We start from the raw sequence: 13,687 nt of genomic DNA on the forward strand, positions 1-13,687 counted from the left end.
CTTCCGCTCCAAATAAACAAATACTTTGAATGCTTTAATAACTTGATTCGGTTTTGAAACTTGCATTCTTCATGAAGTAGAACATAAAATTTCTTCACACCTACCTTCAATTTATTTGCAACATCAATCAACAATGGGTTGATAATAAAATTAAAATTTTCTACTCCAAGAAAATCAACATATTGTGTAGTCGTCTTCAATAAATCAACCGGAACCTGGGGGTTGTGGGTGATGGACTCGTCCTCACCTTTGACCTCAAGTGGATCTTCCACAATATTCTCAATAATTACTATCTCTTGATTTTTGTGATCTTCCACAATCAACTCAATCTTCTTTTCAAGTTTCAATTCAACAACTTGTTGCAAGTCTTGACCTTTTTTAACCACTTCAAAAGTTTCTCTAGAAATAGGCTGCTTCTTCTCAACCCTCAAATTCTTTCCTTTACTTGATACATGGACTTGGCTGTGATAATTTTGGTTATGACCTTTCATGTTGTGAACATATTGATTTTCATATGAACATACAGATTTATAATCAATACTTGTATAATCTAGTATATCATAATAGTCATTAGGAAACCATAAATCAATTAATACTTTTTTCATTCTTTGCCAAGAGCAGATTGGATGCTTACCTCGTCGCTTTCTATCAATTTGAATCTCTTCCCACCATTCCTCTGCTTCATCATCCAATTTATTAGATGCAAGCCGCACTTTTTCTTCATCACAAATCTTCCAAAAATTAAAATACTCTTCCAAATCAAGAAGCCAGTCGATAAAATCCAACTTACACATATCTCCATCAAATAATGGAATTTTCTTGTAATTAGGAGTGCGTCTTTGAATATATTGGTCATTGTCATTGTGAGATGAATTCCTAGCAAGAAGAGTAGCAATCTTTTGCTTGATTTCACCTATAATTTGCTGACTTCTTTCACAAAATTGGTGATTCTCATCACGAAAATTAAGGAACTCAGCCCTAGTGAGGATTGGGTTGTTGACGTCGTCACCACCGTCATTGTTGTGGTGGTCACCGTCTCGCCGGTTAGCCATCAAATCAGGGTAAGTCAAGGCTCTGATACCAACTGATGTCGCGGAAGCCTAAAGAAAGCATTTCATAGATTCAAAATATTCTGAGAGATATCAACGAAATAGTGAGCAGAGGTCATTCGTTAGAAAACAATTTCAGCACAATTAGCATTAATAGGTCCCAAATTAGTTTTTAATTAACATTAATAGGCTCCAATCACTCCCATTTCAGACTTAATTAGTTCCAAATTTACCCTAATTATAAGTTAATTGCACAAATTACTTATTGAATAACTAATGTTTAACTATCTAGTTAATTAGGTGTGTGCAACCCTACCATAAAATGTAATCCTAACCAATCAAATTATGACACTTCATTGATCTCAAATTGACTATACTTATAATCAATTGAAATCAATTGTTTATAATTACATATAGTTGGACTCAATTTGTAATAGTGCATCTCAGCCATTAAAACTTGATTTGATGATAACTTTCAATCTGGTAGTTCGATTAGGGCTTATGACCAGTCGATTTGATCGTTACAATATCAAGATTATTTTGGTGAAATGAGATTAAGGATCTAATGACCAGAATCAAGATGTATATTTCCAAGACAAAATTACCCTTTTATCCTCCAGATGAGGTTACATGTGGGTTGCAAAATGAGGTGTCAACATCATGCTAGAGGTGCTTCTCCACCGGCTTCACCCTCTGATGAGTCTTGATTGCCCTTTGGCAATACGTTACAAAAAGGGGGAGTACATAGTGATAGGGGGAGATATTTTTGGCTTTAAATTGTATCTAGGAGACATGATGTATATTTGGTTTTGATGTATTTATTTGATGATGGGTTGTATATGTTAGGGGGAGACATTGTGTTTTATGTTTTTATGCTTATTGTTTTTATGTGTTTATGTTCTTGTTTCACATTATGGTACATTGATTTTGATTTATATTATGAGGTTATTCATGGTATATGTCTTATATTTTATGTTTTGTGAAAACAAGAGGTTTATTTTGGTTTACTTGTATTATTCCACACATGTGTTTATGTTTCTATTTAGTGTTTCAAGAATATACAAGTTAATTCAGTTGAGGCTGCTGTCTACTTTTACAACTGATAGATAGTGGTTAGGTTGAATTGTATTTTGGGCTTTAATAATTGATTGGGCTATTTTTACTTTGAGTTTTCTATTAAGTGTAATGTGTTTTGTCACATATTGCCAAATGGGGAGTTTGATAGGTTCTAAGACTTTAGGAACTAATGTATTAGAACTTTGTTGATGGCTCGTTTTGGGAAGCGCAGTAGAGGGGAGAAGCCTAGCAACATGGGCAGAAATGAGTTGGTAATTGGATAGAAAAGCCATTAAGCCCAAGTGGCAAGAATAATGGATTATAGGGCCATAAAATAAGCAAATGGGCCTTGAGGAAGCAAACGGGCCTAAAGGAGCCCGGAAACAGAGAAGTAGCAAACCCATAGACAATATGTGATGTAGAAAAGTGAGAATGGGCCACAGCAGGCCCGAAGTAATGAAAGTAAAGAAAGTAAGGGGTTGATGGAAAATCCATGAGCCTCAAGGATGAAGGATAAAGTTGGGTCAGGGAAGCCCAAAGGAGTTAGTAAAAGCCCATGGGAACACAGGATTAGAAAGGGCCGAGGACGCCCAAGGAAAGTAAATGGGCCAAAGATGCCTAAAAGGAAAATGGGACACAGGAGCCCACAAGCAATGTAACCAAAAAGCCCAAGTGACTATACTGAGTTATTGAGAGAAGAATAAGCAACAAGCCTAAAGAGGCTCAGCAGGCTTGGGTCAAATAATACCACAGTAGGAATAGCAAAGCGGTATGGCAGGAAGCACAAAGACTACAGAAAAGAGCAAGAGAATGGGCTGAAGAAGGAAAAGCCCACAATCAAGCAAAAGCCCAGCCCCCGAAGGGAGCAAGCCCTAAAGAATGAGAAGCCAGAAAATGGCTCACGCCATAAGAAGCCAAGGATGGGTGGCAGAATGTGCAGACAAACCTCCAGACCACTACGAACGCATGAGTAGCAGGCAGATTTTTGACATACATGGAAGTGAAGCACACGCAAGGCCCATACATCACTAGTTTATACCTAGAAAATACAGGAGGTGGTGAGGTCATGGGTTAGATGTAAGAGGGCATGGTCTGGCGGTGGGGAGAGGGGAAAACCTATTTTGGGGTTCCTACTCGGACTCTTTTGGGGGAAATGTCATGCTGGGATGACATACCACCCAAAGGAAGCAAGGATGAGTCGAGACCATTAGGTGCATGCCATGAGGGATAGGAAGAAAGAGAGAGCACCTACACCGTAGTAGATAAGGGTGCCACGGTAAGCAAACAAACAAAATAGTCTTCTTTGTCTGGTGGCACGGCCAGCACAGGTAAGTGGTGGTGGTTGAGCGATTGGTAAACTAGTAAGTGCTTGGTAAGGACACCCGGACCAGACAAAGGTTGTTAAAGGCTAAAATAGTAAAATTTGGTCACAGTAGGCACTATGTAAAGGACCCTTACCGTGCACAACAAGAAGGATCACAATCAGGAACACGGTAATAGTAACCTCTAGGTGAGAATCACAACAAATAAGTAAACACTGAGAAAGAAAGGAAGAGAAAAGAAAGAAAGGAAAAACTAGAAAGAATAGAAAACGGGGAGGATAGAATGGCAAGCATGCGCTAATAGGTTGTCCTCTCTCTCCCTCTAACAGTCCTGCTCTCTACCAAAAGCAAAGGATTCTTTTCAGGTCCGTTTCCCTCAAAGTGATTAATTTCTGTGGCAGGATTTTTCCTAAGAGATTATTCGCATTGAGGAAAAAATGGTTTTCCCTTTTTGGTCTTGGTCGTGTGACATAACTCGGCACATCAGATTAATCTTTTTCCTTTCTTTTGCTAACTCGTGCCTTACCCATTTATTCCCACTATTTTCTTTACAAGGTGTTCCTTATTATTGTGATTATCATTTAAATCGGGGATTATTCGTTCACTTTATCTAAAGGCAAAAGTACTTTCTTTTATTATTATTATCATGTCTGCTTGCTATAACCCATCTGAAGTAGCTTTGTCTGCCATGGGCATGTTCTTGGTAGACGAGGCATAGTTTGTGCACAAGCCGGACCAAAGTGAGTTGCAGTTGGACCGGTCTCAACTCCCTAAATCCAGAATACTTGGGCCCAGTATGACAGGAGGCAGCCTAGCCCAACATTACAAAGAAAGGCCCACCACAAACTTCAATGTGTATTATGTTGGCAAACCATGATCAAAACATAGAGTCTAGGTTTAGGCTTGCTCAAAGTGGTTTAATGTAAGATTGGAATCGAGTGATTGCAGGAATTATTAGTCAAAATCTACAAGGCTTGATTGATCAAAAATTAGACTCAATCGATCGAAAGTTGTGCAGATGTAATTTTCTGCAGAATTTCCAATCCAGCCCAAGCCCATATGACATGTAGGGTTTTGTGTTTCACTCCAAGTATAAAAGGAAAAACCCTAGCTACATTTTAAAAAGTCTTTGTTGAGTTGTGTATTGAATCTTTTGTGAGATTTGAGAGGTGTTTACCTTCATACATACACATAGAGTTATCAAGATCAAGATTCACATCAAGAACTTGATGATCTCTTCAGTTGCTGCATAAAAAACTTTAAAGAAGATCTGGAACCTTTGAGAGGTGTCGCAAAGTCACAAGTAGGAGAACTTGTGGTTGTTGTAGATCAAAGAAAGAAGTAGTTCGTGGACTCGGAGCTGTCACATGGTCGTGGTAGTAAGTTTTCTACACGAGGTAGTAATAGGATGTTAGTAGTCTAAGTCTTATTGTACAAACTTCAATTTTTTCATAGTAGATCTGTTTTTACCATAAGGATAGCTAGGTTAAATCCTCCCTAAGTTTTTTACCGGTTAGGTTTTCCTGGATCATCATACATGTGTGTTCTTTACTTTCCACATTATATCTATTTTACAAATATTGGTTTAACTTAGATCTAATTAACATACTTGTTAATCAACTTGGTTTATTATTAGGTTAAACATATTGTGCTAAGGGATCTAAACCCTAACAAAATCAATATTTTAAGGTACATTAGTCAGCCAGGCTAAACAAAATACAGTATCGACAAACCAGTTTATAAAAGTTTTTATACCCCTTTTATGAGAAATATAAAAAAGTTTTCAAAAAAGTTAGTTTTTTTTTTCTTTTCTTTTCTCATAAAAATTTCTATAAATATTTTTTAAACTAGTACCCTTAAGGTTCGTTAACTTTTCTAAGATGAAATATGTGTGTGTGCGTGTGTGTGTGTACATGGCAAATGGGCGGGTCGGGTTGGTTCGGGTCGGGTCAATTGGGTTGCAAGTTAGGTTTGGGTCAAAAACAAGTCATTTTAAGCGGGTTAAAAATGGGTTTGAGTCAATCGGGTTGCAGGTTAAGTCGGGTTGACTCTTTTTTCACATGAAATTATTTTTTTTATTTTTTTATTTTTAAGAATACAACATGTATTTGCAATTTGGAAAGTCATGCAACAAATTACTTGATGTAAAATGCATTACTTTGAATTCACCACTTATATCAAGAATGAACTTTGATAATAGCTTAATTTTGCATATTTATATCATTATGAGAAAGCAATATCATACTTATTTTGAGTTAATTCATGCATTTTATAGTTGGTTTTGAATAATGCTGAATAATCAATTTTGTACTTAATTGAATTTTTAATGCATGAATTTGTCTTCTGTAGGATAATGAAATTAAATAAGTGGATTTGTGCAAAGAAGAAAGCTAATGGACTTTACTTTTACAAGGGCCATGATGAAGTCAAAGAAGGCCAACCCAATTAAATTCAAGTCCAATTGGAGTAAGGAATCAAAGGAAATTTGCACCAAATCCAATTCCAATTTGGATTAGGATTCCAACCTGCGCACCAGTTAGTATTTGGAGCATAACTTTCGGCTCAGATGGCCAATTGAGATGATTCAAGTTGGGATGGAAAGCTAATATAAAGGGATACAACTTTTTAGTTTAACCAAATTCCTAATTCTGAAGTTAAATGGGCCAAAAACTTCAATTTATTGAAGCCTAAAAACCTGGGATTTTCTCCAAACAGGAATTCAACTTGTAATAGGATTCCTTGACCTATTTAAAGGCTCTTTAGGGAAAATTTCAGAAGGGAGATTTGCTGTAGAACATAATTTATAGTTTTTATAGTTTTATTTGTGTTATGGCTTGCTAGAAGCCTTGCTAAGGCAAGGGGTGAAACCCAACCGTTTATTGGTATGTTCTTAACAATTATTTATTAGTTTTAATGCTTATTTTTTAATTTTAATTTTATGTTTTTGATTGTGTTACTCATCTATAAAAGTGTTTAGTTCTATATAATCCTTTGATTTATTGTAGACTCCGGGCATGTTATATACTTAGTATTCCCTGCAAACTAATTCACTAGTTTTGTTTTGCCTAAAATCAATCAATTTCATGAAATTACCTTAGACAATTAATTTTTGAGTTCTTATTGTTAAATCATCTGACTAAGATCATCCTTCGTATGAATTTTAGTTGAGTTATAAAATAAATATTGTTAAGACTACCAATATATGTGTTGTGTGTGGATCCCTAAACCTTAGCACCTTAATATATTGTTATTTTCTCTCAATTTAAATTACCTTCACTAAACCATCAAAAATCACTTTAATTAAACTTTATTATTTTAGTTTTATTTTCTTGTAGTTTGCTAATCAATTCCCTTTTCCCTGTGGATTTGACCTCGGAATTTTTGAGTTATTACTTCACGACAGTCCTATATATGGGAGCATTATTTAAGTCACAACAAACTCAATTAAACTTTGTAATATACTTATTCAATAATTTTAAAATTATACAAATCTCAACATTGTTATCTAAAATAAAATAACACAAAGATAAGTAAAACAAATATACAAGTTTTATTTCTGCACAATATCAACATCCCAAAATATAAAACAAAATTACAAATGACTTATTGGATAACTCATTTGACAAAGAATAAAAACATATAAGAAATTTACAATCTTGAAAATTAATTTTATAATTTATTATTAATTGTGGTTGGCACCCTATTTCAATTTGAGAGTATACATTAAAGTTTGATTGTTTACTTATTTATACATGGCCTCTTTTATGAATATCATATCATTGTTAAGCAACACACACTCTAGGAAATGTCATAATTTATTTTGAAAAGTCATTTATTTTGGACATAAATTGTTAAAAAATAGGTCTAAGCATTCATAATTTATATTAATTTGATACTTTGGCTTCACTATTTTCACACTTATAAATGTTTCTCACGCATGTCTACAATTTTAAATCTATGTTTTTAACTTTACTGTAACCAGATTATCTTAACATGTAATTTGCTATTTGATATAAAAAAATCTTTACTCATTATAGAATGCTTAACTATTCATCTTTCAATTCATTTGCATGTAATTATATATGTAAATGTCTCAATTGTTTCTTTTAAACTCACAACAAACAATTAAATCGATATTGTCTTAATTTATTTATTTTTTACCCAAAAAAAAAGTTTTAAAAAATGGTTCGGGTCGCGAGTCGGGTAAGGTTGACCTACAAAAAAGACGGCTTGGGTCACGGGTCAACCCGTTTTTGCTTCGGGTCAAAAAAATCAGATTCGGGTCAGGTATTTTTCAAGTTGGGTCAGGTTAGAAAATTCTGACCCGTTTTGCCAGGTCTATAATATATATATATATATATATATATATATAAAATAAAATTTTAAAAATTAATATAACATCATTTGACTTATATTAAGCTTCTTTATGAACCAATTTTCAAGCCACTAGTAACTCACATCTTAAGATGATATGAACACAAGAACCAATCAATAAATTCTCATTTTTCTTTCTCCAAAAAAAATCTCATTTTTATTAAAATTCATGTGTGTTTCATTTTCAAAATAATCATATAATTTATAGAACATATCTGATCATTTTCCCGAATATTAAAAATTATCCTACTATGATTGATCTTGGGAACAACAAAGTTCTTTCTACCTATAGCGAAAAAATATAGGGTTTGACTTACCTCTAGTACTTTTTTAACTGAAATTTCCTTTTGTTTTAATGAGAAACTACCATATTATCCACTAACTAAATAAAAAGTGGAGATTAAAACCCACTACCTCTTATCATTATATATTTAAAACAAATGAACATGTTCAATTAAAAAAGTTTTGGAGATAAGTCAAACCAAAAAATATAATAACCATTAAAATAAGTCTAAACACCCATTAAATTAGGCTTTTTTTTTTTTTCTTTTTTTGAAACAAAGACAAACAAAAGAGAGGGAAAAATGTTCTAAATTAGGCTTCCAATTCCATTGCTAATGGTAAGAAAAAGCATTAATTTAATATAATTTCTAAGACCAACTAATAATGTACATATTTCCTAGTTCCTACACCCAAATTGGCACCACGGCATCTTATTAGTGGGCGCTTGTGAAAAGAATATTTTTGTTTTTCTTCTTCTTCTGCTGGAAGCTTGTGAAAAGAATATCAAGTTGTTAACGTGTGTTACATTTAGTAAAATTTAATGTGGGTTTTTTTGTCTTTAGACTTACTTACTAGGTAAGAAAAGGCATAAGGATAATAATGAGTTAATAATGATCCATTCCATTGCTGTTTGTAGTGAACATCACACTCCCTCTCCAAGTAGAGGCTGAAGCTATAAACTAGGCCCTCAACTTGGCAGCAAACTTGGATGTTGACTCCATTTTCATCGAGAGTGACTCAAAGTCCTGCATTGATCCGTTGAGATTTCCTAATCGGGGTATTCCTTGGAGAATGAGAACTATCTACTCTGATGTTTTAGCCTTAAAATTGAATTTCTCAAATTGCAGATTCAGTTGGGTGGCTAGAGAAGCAAATGCTGCTGCTCATGTTTTAGCCAAGTGGTCTTTGTCAAACAACTACTTTGGCTCTTTTGATGTGGGGTTGGGGCCTCCTTGTCTCTGCCCATGTAGTTTTGCGGGCTTTGACCCCCAAAGACTTTGTTTTTTTGTTTTTGGGCCCAAGACTTTTGTTTTGTTTTGGTTTTTTTTTTGGATTTTATTTTTCCTACTATACAAAGTCAAATACGAAGAAAAAGCATTATTCGGTTAAGTTCTATCAGCTCTGATAAATAATTCATTGCAACATGTTTATAAGTTTCACTCAGTTCTTCCTTCAACCAGGGCCAGCCCAACCTAATTTGGGGCCTAAGGTGAAAGTTTATGTGAGGCCTTTTTATATGAATATATTAATTAAATAAAATTATTTAATGTTAATCATATTGAGGTTAATTTGTTGTATTAAATACATAATTTAATGAATAATACTAACTAAAACTAAGGTTAATTTCATATAGAGAATTGAATATCATAGTTGAAACATAAATTTAACAAAAAGAAAAAAAATTATTTTTTAATAAAAAGAAAATTAATTTATCTTGGATTATGACGATATATAGTTAATTACATTTATAATCTAATGTATAATCTATGATATTAATTGATGTGTGGCTTTGTAGTAGATTAGTTTACAAATATGAAAGTTACAAACTATTAAGGGGGATTAATCATCATTGATGATCTAACACATTTGTAATTTTTTTTTTTAAAGCCTTGTTAGAAATAAAAGAGGAAAATGCTAAAGGTACTACAAAATGTTCACAATATAATATGCCAATAACAATGGTTGATGAACTTCAATAATGTAATTGAGGAATATTTAAAATACTTTTTTGTGATTGGTAACATGTCAATTTATAAATCTATAGTAAAATTTGTAATATCCCTAACAGTACTAATAATTAAAAGTGCACAACCATTAGAAAAAATTCAAATCTTTTATAAAATTTTAGGCCTTTTACAATGGGATGGGGCCTTTTTTGTACAAGGTAAATATTTTTTGTGGTGGGGGCCTTAGGCCTAGGCCTTGGGCCGGCCCTGTCTCCAACCCCTTTGCTATACACAGAGTGACCAATCATCTTGTAGGAATTGCATGGTCTCTAGGGAAGAGCACAAAGAAAGAAAATAAATTTCCTATATTGTCAGCCTAGTCTTTACCTTCTATTTTCTAGCTTTCAAACTGTTCTTCCGGATCAATTGCGTTAGTTACATGGGCGGCGTTACTTTATGCTCAGGGGGTTCAATTAAACCCCCTGACTTGAATTTTTTTTTTTTTTTAAATTATATATAAAAATTTTTTACTAGTATAATTTACCCCTGAAGATATGTTTGTACACTCTAATTTAAATTTTGCACACTCTAACAACATATTAGTCCAGCCCAAAATCAAACAACAACATAGATCACAGGTCTCTCTAAAAGTAAAAAGAGAATGTTTGTAAGTCGTAGGTGTCTCTCTTTATTATAAATTTATATAATATATGTGCGAGTGTGTGTCTAATACTGATTGTGTGTGTTATTTTTTATTATGTTATTTGTGTGAATTGTGATGTATGTGAATGTGTGTTACTACAAATATAATATAACTTTATATAATTTAATAGTTAGAAAATACGGAGAGTTTGTTACATGTGTCTATATTATTATCAAGTTATAATAACTTTTTGTTATAAAGTTAGTGATTCAAGAACCAAAAATAGTAAACTTAGTAATTGTTTAAGCATTTTATTAGTTATGTAGATACTTAATGTATTACTTATGTATGGATGAATGTGAATGTGTGGGCCAATTTAATATGATGACAATGGGTTGAGTTTTGTCATTTAATTTAAAATATTTTTTATAAAAAAAATGACAAATAAATAATGACAACTTCATAAAAATTAAAAATGTTATACAAACTTAATAAAATAAAATGGTCACGCTTACCAACATTGACAATAAATAATGACAATTGATAATAAATTATCTTGTAATGATTTTAAAATATGAAAACTCAGAAGAAAATTATAGAACTTCATATATTTGTGTGTGTGTGTGTTTTTTTTTTTTTTTTTTTTTTTTTTTTTTTTTTTTTTTTTTTTTTTTTCCGAGAACTCAATATATTCAAAATTTTTTATATTAAATTTTGTTTAGTTTAAGTTTCTTAATGACTCGCTTGAAAAAAATTTCTAGAGTTGCCATTGGTTAGTTAAAATTTTCAATAAATAAGTCAATAACTTTTTTTTTTAAAGCGAATCCAAATATACTATGCAATCAGTGATACGTAGAGTATAGTTTATCATATTTAATAGAAAAGAAATGCAGTTAACAATATATTGGGAGGTTTTCTCAAAATATATATATATATATATATATATTTTGGGAGGTCAAGAGTAGAATAGAAGTTAATTTTAAAATTTTAGATCCCGCGTCCATTTTTGTTTTTTTTTTTTTTTTTTTAATAATAATTTTAAAATTATTAAAAAAATATGTTCATTTTCATTTTATTTATTTATTTTGGGATTTGCTTATTTTGCTGAAACTAAAAACTTTTTGCTGAAAATACTGTAGATAAAGGTAAAAGTTAGCTGAAATAGTACAATAAGACCCATGAATAGTACCAAAAAGTACAGTAGGACCATAAATAGTAATAAAAATAAGCTGAATAGTAAAATAAACTAGTTTTTTAAGTTAGAGCCAAACGCACACATCATCCGACAATTTGGGGTTCGAAAAATGTGTTCATTTTCTTCTTCTTCTTCTTTTTATTTTTTATTTTTTATTTTTTATTTTTTATAAACATTTACTTCTTCTATTTTGTTTTTTATATATCTAATTCAAAAATTTTAGAAATGAAATATAGTATATAGTATCAAACTTATTGTGAAATTTAGACCACATTCTTCAAAAAGTGGTCCTTTAAGGCTTTAAGTAGACACTGCCTTTAGTCGAACTAATTTTGACGACCTATGTCTGCTTAAGCAATGAGTGCAGCTTTTGAAATGTTCTGGAATACCAGCATATAAATAATATTATTATATATGAAGATGGACAACAAGCTACTTAAACTTTTTTAGTAATAATCCTCTCTTGGTAATCCGGGTAGGGCAGGAGGAGGAGGAATTATTAGAGATAGTGAGGGGAGATGGGTGAAAGGGTTTGCTAGAGCTATTGGGTTCACTACTAGCATTATTGCTGAGTTTTGGGCTCTAAGAGATGGGTTGCTGCTGGCAGATCAGATTGGAGTGCAGAACTTGGTGATTGAACTAGATGCTAAGGTTGTGGTGGAGTTAGTTCAGTCCAATACCACATCTAATGCTTTCTACTCCTCTTTGCTGGCTGATTGCAGGTCCCTGTTGGGCAGATTTCAACACTTCAAGGTGCAGCACGTGTTCCGTGAAGCTAATAGAGTTGCAGACACACTGGCTAAGTTAGGATGTAGTATGCAAGAACATTTTGTTGTAATGGATAGCTCCCCATCTGATGTTGTTGCTAATTTTGTATATTCAGATGCCATGGGGGAAGACATTTGTAGGCTTACTGCCAACAGTTTGGCCATTTTGGCTTAGTTGAATGTTATTTTCCTTTTAACCAAAAAAAAAAAAAAACTTTTTTAGTAATGGAATCTAATTAATTTCAGACTTATTGATGTCTAAACTACTGCATTTTAATCTATTGGAATATTCTCATATATATATATATATATATATAATATAATATAATATAATTGAACACATATTTATTGGATTTAAACCTTTTGAGTTTAAGTAGTGTCTCAATATATTATATGAGGAGTGTTAAAACAAATTCTAAGAGTTTATTCTCATTATACATGGATTTTCAAATAATGGTGATTTTTTCTTAAAAATAATGATACTGCTTTAATTATGTGTGAATCAAAACCAATTTTTATACCATTTTATTTATTTATTTTTTTGAGTGAAAAGGGATAGAATTTCGTACACTCCGATTCTTTTTATACCATTCTATTTAAATTTTATTGGTTTCGTAATTGTCCCAAAGGTCAAGGTAGTAGGACGCCTCAAAACTATCTATTAAGTATTAACCTGGATTCCAGACCAACGTAGAAAAGACGACTCTTGTCAGTGCAGGGAAACTTCCTCAGCTCCCACCAAACCGTTCCTTACACTACAAAAAAAATGCCTATTAGCGACCAAAAATTTATGACGGACCCAAAAAGCCCTCTCAAAAAATCTTATTTGTGATGGCAAAATAAAGTCATCGCAAATACTTGATAAAATGTGAAATATTTGTGACCAACAAAAAAAGCCGTCGCAATTATGTGTTATAACCGTCACAAATGCTAATATTTTGGAGGGAAATTTTCCCTCCATATTATTTGCGAGGGACAATTAAAACCTCTCGCAAAAAGTGTATTATTTGTGACGGTTAAAAAAATACCATCACTAATACTAAATTATTTGTGAGGGCTAAGGTTGACCTTCACAAATAATTATTAAAATGTAAAAAATTTTGGAGGGAAATGTTCCCACCAAATTATTTCCGAGGGACAATAAAAATTCCTTGCAAAAAGTTTATTTTTTGTGTGAGTTAAAAATATACCCTCACTAATACTAAATTATTTGCGAGGGCCACAAATAGCCTTCGCAAATAATCATGAAATTATTAATTTTCTTTGGAGATAAGAGTTATTTTAAAATTCCAAGAATATAATGATTGGTGAAACATAAAGTGATAGGAAATT

This window comes from Quercus robur, chromosome 5, assembly GCF_932294415.1.
Source record: "Quercus robur chromosome 5, dhQueRobu3.1, whole genome shotgun sequence".
NCBI lineage: Eukaryota > Viridiplantae > Streptophyta > Magnoliopsida > Fagales > Fagaceae > Quercus > Quercus robur.